The 19,076-nt window shown below is 31.7% G+C and overlaps 1 long non-coding RNA gene across 1 annotated transcript; it reads left to right on the forward strand.

The window, feature by feature from the left end:
* Window positions 1-434: 434 nt before the first annotated feature.
* On the forward strand, window positions 435-10,263 carry LOC134246886 (uncharacterized). Its single transcript, XR_009987738.1, has 5 exons — window positions 435-523; window positions 1,138-1,167; window positions 3,608-3,637; window positions 3,773-3,832; window positions 10,228-10,263. It is a non-coding gene; the product is annotated as an uncharacterized LOC134246886 (long non-coding RNA).
* The last annotated feature ends 8,813 nt before the right edge of the window (window positions 10,264-19,076 follow it).

Consider the following 19,076-nt stretch of genomic DNA (forward strand, 5'->3'; position numbering starts at 1 on the left):
TTGGTTTCTTAACTGGTTATAGATACTCACATATGTAAATCAATTAAATTTCTAAATTTAAGTGGGGCTTATCCAACTTTAAGTTTAGCAAAGATGAAACGTGACGCTGTTTTAGACACTTTGACGTTATCATCCGTGCGCCGTTGGGCGATACAGTACATAACATAAAATATCACAATTTGTTTACCTATGCATATATCTATTTGAAATTTGCTATGTATATTCATAATTTATCTACTAAAAAGTGGTGAAAATTTCAGAACGCAGTGATGATTATTTTTCAAACTAGACAACTTGTCCATGATTTTACGGGACAACCCTCGTATATCAACGATTGCAAAAAAAAAAATTGTCATTTAATTTATTCCCGTATAAAAAACATAAAACAAGAATTTTATTATTAAAATAACCGCTATGTTTGATGTTTCTTTCAGTTCAAAAGAAGCCTTAACCATAATTGGAGTAATTATTGGGATTTTCGTGATAATTGGAGTAATTCTATGTGTCTGGAAAAAAAAATTGCGTAAGTGTTTAGTCTTGCATATGTATATATACATTAAATTAGTAATTTTTTTAAACCGGCTACCACTTGTTCCAATACATTTGGCCGGATTAGACAGAATCCGGAGTGCAGGAAAAATAAAGGAAAATAAATGCTTGTAACAGTTATTTAATTTTTTCAATTACAAATTAAAATGATTAAATCATTCGATTTTTTGGAGCCTACAATTTTATTCAGAGTATTTGTAGAAGACTTACTGCCATTTTTAAAAATTCGTTCGAAATGTTCGATAGCTAAACATCAAGGTGAAGCTTATACGGATCAAAATCTTGAGAAGTTCAGATATACAAAGCGAGGATTATGCAAGTTAAAAACACGCTAAACATGAAGATAAAAATATTTACAATTTTATTATTTTTTGTTTACATTTAATTTTTTTTACAAAATTTATAATGAAGCCATTTCAAAATTAAACTTTAAGTTTTGATCCCGATTTATATTTGATTTGTCAATCGTGTACTTTTACATTCATTAATGTTAAATTTTGTTATATGGAATTTAAAGCAAGTAAACGTGTACATATCAAATCAATGAATTGTGAATAAACTTTGCTCTTTTTTTCCTTTTATTTTGAGTTCGAAGATGTCAAAGAATCCCACAAGGAGGTAGATACATTTTTAGTAAAGGTCAATTATTTAAAAAAGACTTTCAAATTGTATTCAGCTATTTAAAAGTACATGTATTTCTTTTTTGCCATTTATTCATTTTGATATACTATTGTTATCCATATTATTGGCTCAGCTAATGACTATATATGACCTAGCTAATGCGTCTAGCTTTGCTTTTATAGGTATAGAGGCAATGACGTTATTATCTGTTACGACCAAGACAAAATCCCCGTACGAATAATAATGAAATTCATGAAGTACATGTAATTTCAAAGAGAGAAGAAATTCAAATGTGTGGGCTGGGTTATTTCTTCAGACCCCTCCTGGCGTATGCAATCACCCTCTTGTCTCTTTTTTAGTAGCGAACAGTTTTAAGTTATTGTGTGCGGAGATTAAATTGTTCCTCAAAATCTGAAAATGCTAGGAAGGAAAGGAGAGATCCATTTCTCTTTCAAGGCCTAGATTTTTATCTGTATGCATGGTTTATTCGCAGGTGAGGAGAGGGACTTAATATTACATGCGGTCCACCCCGAGGCATTGACGGCCGTGCAGACCGTGAAAAACGCTTATGCTTATAGTATACACAAACAGTATAAACAGGCAGTCCACGAGTTTTACTTGTACAGCTTGTTGTCCTACTGTTCATCATTAAATTAGCAGATCTCGACATCGTAAATAAAAAATATCAAATACTAACAATAAATGATAATTGAAAAATTCCATAATTTCAGACTTTTATCTAACATCAAATAAACAGAAATCTCACCGGTCGACTTTTGAAAAAAAAAACAACAAACAACTTTGATATATTATGAACATAACCTACTTATTCAGCCAATCAAATGCTTCCATTTCTCGCGAAGATTCGATTCTTCATGGTGAAGAATTCTTCTATTTCTGAAATATTTAGCGGTGTCTGATTGGTTCACTTGACAGTGAGATGGTGTGTCTTCATCGGTCTTTGTTCAGCACACAAAGAGAAACTATTCAAAACCAACGTGCTGTTTACAATAATATTTAAACTTTCTATGCATTGCTACACTTTATGTCACTGTTATATTCTTTTGTCGCCTTTCTGAATATTATTTTTTTTTCACATTTCGGTACATACAGAAAATACAACCATCGTCATATATATATTAGGGCGCTCTCATCTTTACGCAAACATTTTTCAAAAATATAGATATTACGATTCTTGTTACAAGGATATTCATTAGTTCAGTAGCTTTAATATGTTCACCGAACCATTTCCTTAGTAAATCACGTAGCATCGTTTTTGAAAGGGGCGGCAGCCAGAAGATTTTTTTTACTTACTTGAAAAAAAGGTGACAAACAAAAAAAAGGGGACATATCCCAAACTCGATTGTCTTATTTCGGGGGGGGGGGGGGGGGAGACTTTCAATGAACATTTTCGATAGGAAAAGTTATGTCTGGAAAAAAAGTGGGGGAAGGGGCAGGCGTGCCTGATTCAAGCTATTCCATATAATCTCGTGTTGACCTTAATGGGATGAAGTCCATTCTGAAACCGTGTGTGTTCGATATTGATTGCGTGCTCGATATGTACAACGAGCGGTCAAGTTGAGCTTTATATATGACACAGCCATGGGAGGAGTTTATTTTTAATCCATTCATTTGATTGGCTGAGGTTCTGTTCTAAGTCAGTAAAAACATATGAAGAGAAATCTTCGTCACGAATTCATGACGAAGATTTCTCTTCATATGATCTTACTATTACTTACATGTACCTTACATTGTACGTGACAGCAACAATGACTTAAAATTCGTTGTAAAATAGAATAATGAAATACGGGTATAAATAAAAAAAATACTCATCCTTTTTTGTCCCTTTCAAAATCTTTAAAAATCAATTAATAAATATCGTTAATATGGTATCAATGAGATCTTCGATACTATTGTTTAATGACTGTTTTGATGGTCGTTTTAAGACTAATTTTCTTGTGTTACAATAAACATTAAATACATATTAAAAATACTGAAAATACTAAGTAAGAATTCGAAAATCCTAGGAAGGATTGATTTCGGGAGAAAAGGCGTCGAGGTGGGGAGGGGGGGGGGGGGGTGAGGGGGGTGGGGGGTGTTAATCAAACATATATTTAGGTACGGTGAATAAAGGAATTTCCCCTCTCTAATAATAGACAACGTAAAGTAGAAAAAAATTCTAATGTATTACATATACGTTCTTAACAGTTGGTCTTTTCTAATATTTAGAATTGCACTATCAATTTAATTTGCTCTAAAGATACTTCTCAGACCTGTATGTTTTCGTGCATTTTTTTGAAAATACGTGTTTGAAATTATTTTTTGTGTGTCTATTCTTGTCTTGTAAATTATACACCCATTAACGATTTGTCTTTTTTTACATTACAACAAAAGGTTGCCGTACTTGAAGTATTTGTACATATTTTCCTTTTTTTAGGACAAAGATATCAAGGAAACCTACATGGAGGTTATTATTTAGTTTATTTCATCAAATACTAAATATGATAGATACATCTTGGTTAAATAATTAAATGTAATTATGTCAATTTCTCTCACTATGTTAATTAATAAACTATCTTAGATGCAAAACTGATTATTACAGTTGGTGTTAATCAGACTGACCCTGCTCGAAATCCACTTTTGAACCCTGACCAACAAAGCGGTAAGTTTTCTCCTTCAATCTTTTTTAGTCATTTTCTAAATCAGAATTAGTTTTTGTATACAAGTTAAATCATAAAGGTTACTAGAAAACATGAGCCAAAGACTTTTTTAAAGCCCGTATCGTGTATTTTTGACTTTTCTATAACCATTGAATAAATATTAGTACAAGTGTTCCTAATAAAAAGGTACATTTATGAAGATTATACATCCACTCAGGTACGTTAAGGCAGCACCAATATCGTTATTCGGCAAATTTTGTAAAATGTAACATTGATTAATCGGAAAGCCATGAATAAACAATTATCATTATTATTGCTGATTCTATTGTGAAGATTTCTATGAGACTAAGGCTTAAAGAAGTTCTTTATTTCATGCATGACATCATTCTGAGAGGTCTATAATTAATGCAATGTTACATCCCGGGAGTAATAAATCTCTCTTTGGAAAGATGATTATGCAAAGACATCTCTGTGGCAGGAAAAATGATGCCAAAATAAGGCCTCTTACCCTGCCCAATTATTGTTTCAAACACACACTAAGATATCAGATTTCGGCTGTACAGATGCAATAAATAGACTCCTGGGGGTCGTAACATAAAGGCTACTTAAGTCTTAGACCGTGCTTAAGTAGGACTTAAGTACAGTCTAAAACTTAAGACCGTAACTAGAAGCGTACTTAGATTTGGAAATCTTAGCAAACCTTAGGCGGCCGGTAGAGGTGACTTAATTATATCTTAACTTTCTTGTACTTATATTTAGAATTATTTAATGTTGACTTTCGATGTAAAAACATTCCTATATTCATATTATGCATTAAAGAAATAATTATCTATATTTGACGCTGATTTAAGAATTTTATTTTTTCGTTGGGAGGGGGATGGGGTGGGGTGGGGTGATCACTGATCACAATTTCATTCACAGCACAGCGCTAGCATTCATGTAAATACAAAATTTAATTTTAGGGATACGTCTGAAATTAATAGGACTTCAGTTATAGAAATATCCCGATTTTTGTTTTGTATCCTTGATTATAAGTATATCATTAAACTTCTGCATTTTTTGCTTCTGACATACATGGCATTATACATAGTGGGGATTCTAGAGTTTCAATTTCAAGTGAATAGGCGGTCGATTCTCTTTTCTTGTCTGCGATAATAACAGGGTAAGTGAGCATTTATCAAAACAAAAGAGTTACAAGAGGTAAACTGAAAACACCTCAGGTGATAAAACAATTGTCTTGAACATTTACAATGAACTACAATTCGCCACTTTCTGACCGTGCCTTATTTGTTTCAAACATTCCGAATAGTTTATAACATAATTATAATTTTAATACGAAATCTAATCTAACATAACTTTAACCGATAGGTAAGGGCGTCAACTTTAATATGTAATTAATTAAAACCCTAACTGAATCTCATTTAGCAGTATATCTATATAAAATCAAAAACTATCAGTTGACTCATGTGAAATATTTTTAACATAAGTCTGACTTAGCTAGGACCTAGCTTAGTTCGCTGTATGTTACGGTCTAAGACATACTTAAGCAGTACTTAGACAGTTCCTAAGATTTTGCCTAAACCGAACTTACGACCCTACTTAAGTCAAAAACTTAGCAAGCTTTATGTTACGAGTCCCTGAGCTCTGGATCTGAAGTTGAAGATATATCTCAACATCATGTTAATCACTGAGCTACCAAACAATGGATGGAAATTATAATGCTGGACAATGATTCGATATCAGCTTTGGCAGGGATGTTTGGGAAATGACAGGGCTTGTAAGCTCACCAAATCTAAATTTCACTTATTGTAGACATAGTATAGTGAGACAAGTATTGATGAAAGGTAATCATTTTCCTTTACGTGTCACAAGAAGCAAGGAGAGATAATAATACGTTTTGGGGGCTAAAAAAGGAACATACGAAATGATGACTTTAAACGTGATGCTAATATTCTTGTTTCATCAATATGTTTGTCGATGATTTATATCGTTTTAGAAATTGTTCATACGCAGAATATACTCTTGTGTATCGAATCAAGTGAGATATATAAACTACACTTGTAGGTGATAAGGTATATTGCTGCATATAAGTAATGGGGAGTTTACATTTAAAAATTGAAATTACTATTAGTTATTGACAATAGGACGTCGTATATCTAAATGTCGAGTCGAAGTCCACACCAAGTGTTTTCTTCTTTTCACGCATAAGATTTTGGACAGATACATAAATATCTCTGATAATAATGATGCACTATTCGTACACATAGGAATTCCAATTGATTGTCGGAAGATCTGGGGGTCGTAACATAAAGGCTACTTAAGTCTTAGACCGTGCTTAAGTAGGACTTAAGTACAGTCTAAAACTTAAGACCGTAACTAGAAGCTTACTTAGATTTGGCAATCTTAGCAAAACTTAGGCGGCCGGTAGAGGTGACTTAAGTATATCTTAACTTTCTTGTACATATATTTAGAATTATTTAATGTTAACTTTCGATGTTTAAAGTTTCCTCTATTCATATTATGCATTAAAGAAAATTATCTATATTTGACGCTGATTTAAGAATTTTATTTTTTCGTTGGGAGGGGGGTGGGGGTGGGTGATCACTGATCCCAATTTCACTCACAGCACAGCGCTAGCATACATGTAAATACAAAATTTAATTTTAGGGATACGTCTGAAATTAGTAGGACTTCGGTTATAGAAATATCCCGATTTTTGTTTTGTATTCTTGATTATAAGTACATTTTGTATATCATTAAACTTCTGCATTTTTTGCTTCTAACATACATGGCATTATACATAGCGGGGATTCAAAAGTATCAAACTTTTTAGAGTTTCAATTTCAAGTGAATAGGCGGTCGATTATCTTTTCTTGTCTGCGATAATAAAAGGGTAAGTGAGCATTTATCAAACCAAAAGAGTTACAAGAGGTAAACTGAAAACACCTCAGGTGATAAAACAGTTGTCGTGAACATTTACAATGAACCACAATTTGCCACTTTCTGACCGTGCAGTATTTGTTTTCAAACATTCCGAATAGTTTATAACATAATTATAATTTTAATACGAAATTTAATCTAACATAACTTAAACCGATAGGTAAGGACGTCAACTTAAATATGTAATTAATTAAAACCCTAACTGAAACACATTTAGCAATATATCTATATAAAATCAAAAACTATAGGTTGACTCATGTGAAAATTTTTTAACATAAGTCTGACTTAGCTAGGACCTAGCTTAGTTCGCTTTATGTTACGGTTTAAGACATACTTAAGCAGTACTTAGACAGGTCCTAAGATTGTGCCTAAGCCGTACTTACGACCCTACTTAAGTCAAAAACTTAGCACGCTTTATGTTACGAGCCCCTGGTCTCCAAAAACAACATAGATTTTGATAATTAGAAACTCAGGCATCGTATTCATGTCAACTTCAGCGAACATGTACTTGTTTTTTTTTAAATCAGATTGCTTTTACAAAATAATTTTGCAAATGAGTAATGACAATGTTGGCAAAGCGAGTATCATTTTATTTTTTAAATAGAAACTATCAAATATATCAAAAAGCCTGGACTTCTATTAATCGCGTGGAATGGTTGTGTATGAAGAAGGATATGGAGATAACAAACAGCATTCAGTCTCAAAGTCCATAAAACAATACAAAATAAGAGCAGAGCAAACACGGACCCCCGAAACATCAGAGGTAGTATCTGGTGCCATCTAAAAGTGAGCATCCCCTGCCGACCGTTCACACCCGCCATGTGCTCCTTGTCATGATCAGGAAATAATTTTTAAAGGTCGTTAATTTGAAGCTGTTGATTTTGGAAAGATCTTTTGATTTCAAATTGTCCAAAAGGTAGTTCAAATTCATTTTCGTTCTTTGATATATTAAATATATTCAACACTGACATCTGATGTTGAAGAATTTCTTTCTTAGAAAGGGAAACTATGAGTATAAGATGGATAACCACTTGTAGAGTCAAATCCAAGTTCTTCTAATATGCAATTATATAACGAACCTTACACACGAAGAAAATGTTGTTACCTTTAATTTGTCAGCAGGTCAAGTATGTATACTGATTGCGTAATCTATTCAATTATATTTTCACTTCTGGATTATTGATTAATCGTTCAGTTAGAACCACTCTCTTGAACTACCTTTTTGTGTTTAAAGAATTAGAAAAAAAATTAATGCTCGTCTGTTTTATGTAAAGAACTGCAGAAACTTAAAATTAAATTTAAAAAATAAAATGAGGAATGACAAACGGGAGAATTACTCTCGGTATGTTCATGTTACTGTCAGGTAATGTGCCTAGAATGTTATCGTAAATAATTATCGAAGAAATTTTATCTTATTTTTATCTAATATGATTACAATTAATGTTGAAACTTTATCGATGTTAGTTAAGATTGCCTTTCTTTTCCCTTATCGCAGCATAATGTGTCCCTACGAACGTTGCACAAAAGTAATGAATTGTGTGGAGGCCTCAAAGATAAATATTTTTTTAAACTTTGTAATTTCTAAGTACTTACTTTAAACGTTCTTTTTTGAGAATTAATCGATGTGTTAACTTAGACCTTTGTACTTATAAACTCAACATTAAATTGCTTTGCACTTTATTCAGTTTACAAAAATAAAGGCATTTGCCTACATATCGATAAATTCTGAAGAAAGAATGCTTAATCTTATAATTTATATACCTGCGTTCAAATAATATATTGGGGCAGGAAATCGCCAATGACTATTTTATTTTTCAACAAAGCAAACTACTACCTTTTTAATCTTCTTTTATATTGTTTTGCTTGAGAGTCTAAACCCCATGTCTTGAATATTTTATAATCCACTCTCAATAACAGCATAATCTCTGTCTCTTTGACATGGTGATGAACTATTTTTTAGCAGTGCTTGCAACATTTAATAACGAGGTCTTCAATATCCAGGCTATGTTAATTTTTTTTTAATTTATAAACACTACATTTGATCTTTAATTGTCAATTTTTGTGTCTTAATTATCTGTAACTGTAACTTGACACTTTGTTTATTTAGTGACACGCGTCCGTGATACAATTAAAAGGATAAACAATAAATTTTCATTAAGCCTAAATGTAATCAAAGGAATATTTTTGTTTATAATTAATAAGAAAAATAATATATACTGTACTTATTATAAAAATAAAATCATTAAAGTATAACTTCTGTTTAATGCATAATCTTAGAATACATACCGGTAAATAATTTAATGTACACAGACATTTGTCAACGAGATTAGTCGGCACATGTTTTAAATTACTTTTTGCTGTGGTACACCTTGGTTGATGACAACTTTTGGGCAACATATATATATGAATGTACAATCCGTATATAAATATAAGTAAAGTTTAATGCAAGTGAGTGAAACTATTATTGACGTCACAGTACCATCCTTACATCATTTTTACGGCTCTGATATATTTGTGAACAATAATTCTTTAAATGTATCAATGAATGAAGATATCTCTGTAAATACAGGAAACGGTGGCTAATATGATATCCATGTCATTATCTTTTATATATGAAAGAATGTATGAAAGAAGGATATGAAGACAACGAACAATATTCAATCTCAAAGTCCATAAAACAGTACAAAATAGAAGAGTAAACACGGACCTCCGAAAAATCAGAGGTGGGATCAGTTGCCATGGAAGATTTAGCATTCCCTGCTGACCTACCACACCCGCCGTGTGCTCCTTGTCATGATTAGGTGATAACGGAAAAATCCTTTGTCAATCCAGTGTATAAATAATAGACTAAAAATTAGTATGAAAGACGTCATTCAGCTTTTGACTCAATGACAAATTAATTGTATTTGTTGACAAGGTCGTTGCATTGACCAATATTTTTTTCCATGAAAATTTCATGTTTATAAGTTTATATGAATTCACATTATTATTATTATTATTTTTTTTTGGAACTTTCGAGTGAAGTTTTCTTTGCACGATATTTATGTGATATGCTCTCAATGTAAAGTTCATATGGATCTTATATCAAAATTGCATGAAGCTTTTATAATTATTTTAAATATTTTGTTTTAATTTTTCCTCTTTTTTACGCAAAGAATCTTAATGAAAGGCATTTGAATTTCATATAAAATTTATACAAGCCACATTTGGTTGTGTAAAACATATAAGAAACAAATGAAATGTTCATGGTGAACACAACATTACTTTTCATAAAATCAGAATGTGTAACAAAACATTGTAACAGTTTCGAAACTATTAGCTTTTTTTTTTTTTTTTTTTTGAGAAAAAACCCCCTCTAAAATACATTGTAAAGTTGACTATCAAAAGCTATATATTAAACATCTTTCCTCTGATATAACTATAATTCACAAAAAATGTATATGTTTCACAATTTCAGACAATATTCCTGGTACTGGTCAGAACGCAAATGGACAAAACAGATCTGGAGGTATGTTGCAAGAAAACAACAGAGTAAATGTATTTTTTAACACATTTGATAAAACTTATAAAAATCAAAAAATGTACAAGAAAAGGGATATTTCATATCAACAGATATGGGAGACTTTTAAATTATTATTATACCTCATTTTAAATATTCTTCAAAACGCGTTATCTGATTGGTTCTGAGTTATCAATTGATCGGGCAGTAAAACTTCATTATTTACGGCCGTCGGCGCGCTTTTCATCATATTCTACCTCTTCGGAACACCTAGTGTATTTTCCCGTCATATAGTTGTCGTTCGTTGAACGAAAACTCCCGAAAGTAGTAGACATCACAATACCTTGGTTTACATCACAAAATTGATGATAATGTGTTGACCAAATTGCTTTAGTATAAATTTATGTAAAAAATGAAAGTGAATTTGAGAGCGATGCCGAATTTGAAAATTTATGTTTATATTAAAAGTTTTGCCTCTTTCGGTAAAATAAACAATTCATTGCATAAATGTTCGGGAAACATGAAGACTTATCCAGCCAAGAAATATCATATTCCCCTTGGGCGAAGCCTTCGGGGAATATGATTTTTCTTGGCTGGATAAGTCGTTTATATTTCCCTCGCTATCATGCAATAAATGTATTATTAATGTACTATATACATGTAAGTGTAATACAAAATTAAAAAGTGTCAATCAAACTGATCCAAATCCCAAGAGACACTGTCCAAATATAATTCTAAGAAAATTTACCTATATATATTTTCTGAACCTGTTATCTGTGTTTCGATGTTAGTTATTTATACCATGAATTAAAATTTACTTTAATAAATGTAGGATATAACCATCCAAAATTGTGAAATTCATGTCCACCTGGTTTAGGGGTACTGCTTTTTGTGTGGCACTCTGTTGATTGTACATGCATGAAGAAAATGCACTTATGATTTATTTCTGTAGATATCTTCTTCTCTGCTCCTGAGTGATAAGAAGATGAACTTAGTGCAAGATTATGATGAGCAAGAGTGCCTCTTTTAAGATTAAGTATTTCATATCCTCTTTGGTCAGGGGTCCTGATAATTGGACGGGGATCTGTGTATTATATAATGCATTAATGTTGTGATACCCTCTCCTCTGCATCTGAGTATTACACAGACATTTGATAGAAAAAATAAATCTAAATGTACTATTATGAATATAAATAAGTGCATCTCTTCTCTGCTCTTTAGTTTCTATTAAATAGGAAGAATACAAAATTGTAATAGGTGAAGCAAATGATTGTTTCTCTATTTTCCTAAATTGTACAAATTACGTACAATCCTTAACAAATAAATCTTTATATATATTGAAAATAAGTCGGTTTAAGATTGAATGAGAATACAAGAAAAAAATGTGATATGTATTGAAACAAAATAAATGAATATTTGGTTAAAATGAACAAGGATGCTCAAATCGTATATTTGCCAGAAAGCAAAATAAAAGATGGGCAAGAGGATAATTTATGTAGCATTTGTATTCTGCGATGTCCTAATTGAGAATTATGTGATTGAACCCTTAGTTTAGATGGTAAGAGACTGCACAGAATTCTATTATATTTTGTGAGCTTAAATTTTTATCACTTTTATTGAGAGATCTCTTGATCATAAAGAGCCAGGGTGAATAGGGACATGTTTTAGTTTTTGACAAGTGGCAAATAGCTTAATTGCACTAGACGAGTGACGAAAACAATGTGTTTATATCTAATACTTTACACGATAGGCCATGCAAGCATCCATTGTATTTGTATATTTTGCATTCAATATCATCATTGTCAGACTTGGGAAAACCAGGTAAAATTCCAAGGAAGTCGCTTGGATCTTGCACATTACAATAAGCAGGCCTAGGGGCATTTTTACTAAATACTTGAAAGTGATGTGCCAGCTTCATATTTCAGTTAGTTTGTTTTTTTACTATGCATCCTTTATAGTGTTGTATGTACGCAGGTGATCATTGAACCCATTGTGTTTTACTTACATGTACGAGGGTTGATTTAAAAGTTCGTGGAATTTCTTCATATTTTATTTTTTTTTTTGAAGTGAAATTGGTTGAAAATTACAAATGAGAATATAGACCCTTGTAGAATATTTTAGATAAAAAACATTTTAAATATTTATGATAGTAACTCTATGGAAGTTGCCATAGAAACGGTTGTTTGGAAAGCGGGGGAGACATTAATGCGTTTATTAGCATTTTAATTCCTAATACATGGAATAAGAATAAAACCCCCCTATGTGGTATGTAAAACAAAAATTATCTCATCATTACGATTGCTTGATCTTTTATAAACCTTTATGTAAGAGTTTTACTGATTATACTGGATATTTAGTTTATTAGTTGGTAATTTATTGTTCATCTTAAAGTTTTTAGACAACATTGAAAATCCCGGCATCACTCTATCTTAAACGTGCATTTTATTGATATAGGCTGGGGGGAAATGCATTAAGTGAATGGTTTTTCAGTGGCATAAGAAATGCAAGGATCATAGAACTTCCATGGACGTTGATTAAAGGTGTGGCCACCTTTTGGAGGCTCTGTTTTAACATCCCTTGGCAAATTAAAAGCGTTATTGGACCTTGTCAGCTGTTGTATTGTTCTTGACATTGTTACTGAAATAGGAGCATCATATTGAAATATGATTAAAAATATATAAAAACTATGAGTGAAAAATGGAGATAAGTTGGTGCGAGAGGATACCCAGGCTTTTATTGCGAGAAAAGGGGGAAGACGGCAGCATTTTGTAGAATTACGTATTCGAAATGGACATTAGGCTGAGATGCTTCTATAACGTGACGTGACATATCTAACTGGACGCTAATTCGAAGTCTCCCCCGGAATTCACAACAATCCGTTTTAAAAAGGTGGTGTGACATTATTGGTAATTGAAACGTGGTGAAATTTTCCAATATTGTTGCAATATGACTCCATATTATAAATAAGCCCGTTGTTTGCTTTCATCAAATTACGATAAAATTTTAGAAAGAAATTCTACGAACTCTGGGATGAACCTTCGTATGTATAAACAAATATGAAAATATTCACAAGAATAGGTTGATCAAAAAGAAGTGTTTTTTATCTTCGTAGATGCAGAAAATGTCAACGATAACAACTCTACTAGCAAGAATATACCACAAGGTAAATTTAAACAGGTTTTTGGTGCTTTAAAACAATTCAAAATTATAATGCTTTTTTGTTTACAGCTTACATATTCATCTTTTTAATCCCAATTTCTTAGTTCTTTTAATGCTTCTTTCTTAGAGGCGATTATGCTATTTTAATTTTAAAAAGACACTCTAAATTTATCAGATTGTTGGATAAGTTTGTAGTCATAATTAATATAACATTATTCCAGTAGTTGAACAAAACTTGTTGCACTGTATTATTTATTTCATTGAACTACGTGTTATAAATTTCGAAAACTGTCATTTAACAAATATAACAATTGTTGAATACTGTCATCACTCGATATTATTTGACAGCCGTGTAATATCAGTAGACTGGTGGGAGGGGGTTACAAAAAAATCGCAGGAAAAGCATCATCCTACATGTCAACTCAAATGGATGACACAGATTTCATAAGCTGTGGATAATGGAATGTTGTGAAATGAATGTTGAAAATCTAGGATAAAAATGATTATTAATAAGTTTGTCACACAGATCTAGACTTTTGATTCATATTCACATTAAATTGGAATATATATTCTAAAAGAAATTCTTCAATTTGAAGTAAATATTGATATCATACTTAATACGGTACCCAGTCCTTGTCAAGTTACTAAAATGCATTTGTAAATTAGCCTTATAAACTTTCTTCTCTGGATTCTGGATTATAGTTTTAACAATTTTCATTTATATACAACAAGATTGCCACTTTTCGTAAATATTAAGAATAAAATCAAAATTTGTGAAAGTGCAAGAATGTGTCAATTAAACTGTTAAGTTTGAAAACCTTTTGGATAAAATACAAAAAATAATATTTTTTTTGTGAAATGCTATTAAAATATATTAGACGTAATAGTATACAGAAAACATAAAATTCAAATTTGTCTCTATATAGCCTTAATGCTTCTGTTCAGCGCTGTATTTTAGTGTATATTAAAAGAATAAATATGTAATCTGATCATATATAATTAATATGTTTTTTTTTCTTTTTCAGACCCCGGATACACAGTTGAAAAAAAAGGTTAGTTGTTGCATTTCTGACATTTTACATGATTGTATTTATTTTATGAGAGAATCGTTCTTTACATAAATATGTTTGTAGGGCAGTTGTGTTACTTTAAGAGTGTGCAAAATGTGCTTTATGAATAAAATTATTATTATAACCACGTGTATTGGTCACTATCTTTTATAAAACTAATGCACAAATAATTGTATCGAACTTTCAATCTCGTTGACCCTGTAAAATATGGCGGCGCTTCGAGAGAATTCCTTCGGCATAGAAAGAAAGTTTTTTGATTGGCATATAGGCCGAGCCGTCTAGCTCGTAAGTCAAGCACTGCTAGAAGACACATTCCGTTTGTCTAGAGTTCAACCCTGGGCTTTGGTGGAAGTGAATATCCTATTGAACGCTTCTTTCTTTATTTTTCGATAAACTGATGAATTGATCTACACTTATCAACACTACTGGTTTTTTAAACCCTATCCGTATGGAAATCCCCCGCCGTTCTCTGTATCCCACAGCATTTTCACATTTATCTATGGTATATCCACAGTATGGTACGGTATGCCTGCTCTGTATCTACATTAAATCGCAGTATGCCACTGCATGTATCCCCAGCATGCCACAGTTACCTACAGTAGAACCTGGTACACCTACAGTATGCCACTGTATGGCTACTGTTTCTTACAGACGTGTACGGTATACCCCATTATATGTCCAAGTACGCCCATGGATATGTTTATCAAAGCAAAAAAAAAAGAAATAAACACATTCCCAGAGCACTGTACATTTACCTAAAATGTGGGCTTATCAATTGAGTACACCTAATTATTTACCTGAAATTTTTTGAAACAATATTTTAAACAGATAGTAGTATTTTATTTGTAAAGAGACTTACTGAGTTCTGTCATAACTATGAAATAACTCTGCAAAACTAATAAATCATTGCTTTAAAAAATATTTAACTATCTATTTTTTCAATTAATGATTTAATGATTTTAAATTATTTAATTGATTAATTAACTTACTTATTTTTTTGCTAACACCTGTTTTGTCCATAAAATACTTGAAGTGACTTTGCACCTATTGAGGAAAAAAAAAGACAGAAGGGGGATGCTACATTTTGGAAAATTCTAGATGTTTTAAAATTGAATAATTTTCTTAAGGTTGATAAATAAATAAGTAAATAAATAAATAAATAAATAAAACGAATTAACTTTATGTAATAAATCATTGTAAAAATATCTATCCATCTATGTTTTTATTTATAAAATTGACGATTCAAGCAAATTAACTAATTATATACCCGAAAGTAGGATTTATTTGGCCTATTTTATGTAATCCGTTTTACGATAAAATATATGTCAAAGTCTTTTTGAAACATATGTAAGCAACTTTTAATTGTTTTACTTTAATGATGGATATCAAAATAATCGTTTAATTATGCACAATCTTAACCCGTCAATAGCTTTTTTGATACTTTGATTTTCTTTTGATTCACAAAAATTGGTTCTCAAACAAGGAAAAATGTTATTTCAAACAGCTGCATAGTAGACACGATCGCTCTGCCAAGAAAAATAATAAGGTATAGTGGTCAGTTAAAAGACAATAGGTGTTACGACTGTGTATCCCGAGTCTCTGATAAACTATCAATGGCTTTGAAGTTCTTCCATCACCTTGATAGGTTTTTGAAAACCGATTTTTTTTCTATTAAAACGAAGTTAAAGTATCAGAAATGCAATTGAAGAATTCATATTGTGCATAAAAAGGCGACTGTTTTGATTTTAAATATGATTGTGACGTAAATTTTTTGTTCATGTTTTCTATTCTAGAGCTTAATGTTGAGCTAGCTCACTTAGCAATCCATTAAGTCATATGTAAGTGTCATTTCCTTTTGAAAAGAATCGGTCTCCACGTTCGACATCATAAGTTTCAAATTGTTTACGTGAGGATCTGCTTCTTATTCTGCGACTCTAGAGCAGATGACTTAAATAACCACTGCGACTCGCAGGCGACATAAATTAGAAATGTTAATGTGTATGTTTAATTCTGGTGTAATAAATTTCATTTGCCTCCAACTGAGAATAGTTGATGAGATTTTTATTAACATCAAGTAAAAAATTGAACAAACTTTGCATTAATGAGATACACATTTTTATTATAGGAAATGATATCAAAGTCAAGAGTAGTTATCGTGAGTATATCAGCCAATATACTAAATATTAATAGGCATACTCATAATACAAAAATACTCTCTCTCTCTCTCTCTCTCTCTCTCTCTCTCTCTCTCTCTGTAATATGTAAATAAACAAAAAGGTTACTTGTATTAGTCACTGCAGTTTTCAAGGAATTTTTAACACAATGAATATTAAGTGAATGATTACACTGTGATTTATTTTAAATATATACAGCACTGGTACATCAGATCAATTATAATACATGTGTACCTGTATAATCAAGATAAAGACATCCGAAATAACATTTCTTCAATATAAATTTAAATTTAGACAGTTACATATATCAGTCATATGTTCACGCTACCCCTTGCCGTGGGGAGTTACACATTTTGTCCTAAGTTTGGCACTCAGGACCATTGATCAGTGAGAAATCTTTTTTGTGCAAGCACCTACTGCGACACGTGACCTAGGTTTATACGATCTCATCCGAAGGACTGGTACGTGAATCTACATCCAAAAGTGGGTTTCGAAACGGCGATGTAAAGATCAACTACTTACATTACTCTTCGACTCTAAAGCAGACGCTCTAACCACTGCGTCACGCTGGCGACACACTAGTTCTAGATAGACTAAACTCGATTCTGTGCCACTCTGTCATGAATCTATGCCCAGTTTGAGGTTGTTCTTTAGGAGTACTGTCGATATACATGTAGAAGTTCATTTGACGTCATATATTTGAACGCTACAGATGTTAATTATATGATTGTGAGGTCGCAATTAGCTGGGCTTTTTTAAGGACACTAGTTTGAAAATTTACGATTAAGCGCAAATGGTGATGACCCAAAATAAAAAAGCATTTATGCCCTCCATTTATCTTATTCTAGACAAATGCCTGTATTGTAAAGAATGCGTGAAAACCAGTTCCCATTTGGTCCTGCAGCTTTGTTAATTTTTACTTCTTTAAAACACTACAAGACATTGTTTGATGAATATTGTCATTTATTAATGACGAAAATAACAAATAATTACAAATAAACTACCTTAACTACTAGGGAGATCCCAGACAAACATACATAGACTCATTGGGCACCTAATATCACAATGGCAGCGGGATCTCCCTAAAGTCTAAGCAAGACATGATTATCATTGCTGAATGTACATTTAGAAGATGGGAGATCACCAGGTAACATAAATACAACAATGGCAGGGGGATCTCCCTGTGATATGAAAAATCAAAACAATGTAAAAATTAAGGTGGCATATACAGTAAAACACGTTTAGTACGAACACGGATATAGCGAATTCACGGATATAACGAAGTTTTTCTGGTCCCCGGCAAAATTCTTAACAAATCTTTGCAAAATTTTACGGTTATAACGAACTCTGATATAATGAATTTACGGATATAGCGAACTGATTTTGAGTCCCGTTGAGGTTAAATATAATGAATTTTACATCTTTTATAACGAACTTTGAAAGATTTCGAAATTTGAATATTAGAACTGACTTTATTTGCTCTCAGCATTAGTATATAAAATTCAATTCATAATAAAATCTTAGTTATCGAAGGTATGTTTTGTAATATTTGCTTCCCTAACATATTTGATAGTAACACTTGAAGGAAAACATGCATATTGCGAGTTCGCTATATATGGTTATACGAATTCGTTATACGGATATAACGAATTACGGATATAGCGAATTAAATTCACAGGTCCCCAGAACTTCGCTATAACCGTGTTTTACTGTACAAAAATGTTGCCATGGCATACAGAAAAGTTCTTCAAAAACAATGTAAACTTTAAGGTGGTATTTCCAAAAAGGATTTTCTCAAGTTTGAGGTATAAAACAACAAGATTATGCTGACCTACATGTATATAATTCATATGTAAATGAGTATTCAACTCAAAATGGACATATATTCTGCCCTTGTACATGCCGATATAACACAATTATAAAACACAACTAAAAAAAAATACTAAGTGTAATGAGGTGGTTAAGATGGGGATGGTGGAAGGTTAATTTTTTACACAAACAATCGCTCTGTTTACATAAAAGCGTCCTTCACGTACTATGGTAAAAACAAAAGTGACTTCCACGTGATCACAGTTCTGCAATTTCATTGGTTAATGATGAGGTACAAGGACAAATATTTATAAAAATAGATACAAATGAACCCTCAGGCTAAAAATAACTATAAAAACCGAATACTAAAAATAGATTTTGTGATAAGAATAGATGTTGCGATACAATGATGCCATAAAACATATTATTTAAAAATAATATTTCATTGATGAACTCTACTTTCATCTCTCACTTTGACAAATATGAGTCATAGGAAAAGTCTTCATAAATACCGAAAATTTTCTTAAATAGATTGTTTATTGGCAACTTCTGAACTGCTCATTTCCCTAACAAAAAATACTATATTTAACTATAG

This window comes from Saccostrea cucullata, unplaced genomic scaffold (genome assembly GCF_032062105.1).
Source record: "Saccostrea cucullata isolate Sc308-1 unplaced genomic scaffold, CSIRO_AGI_Scuc_v1 ctg111, whole genome shotgun sequence".
In the NCBI taxonomy this organism is placed as follows: Eukaryota; Metazoa; Mollusca; class Bivalvia; order Ostreida; family Ostreidae; genus Saccostrea; species Saccostrea cuccullata.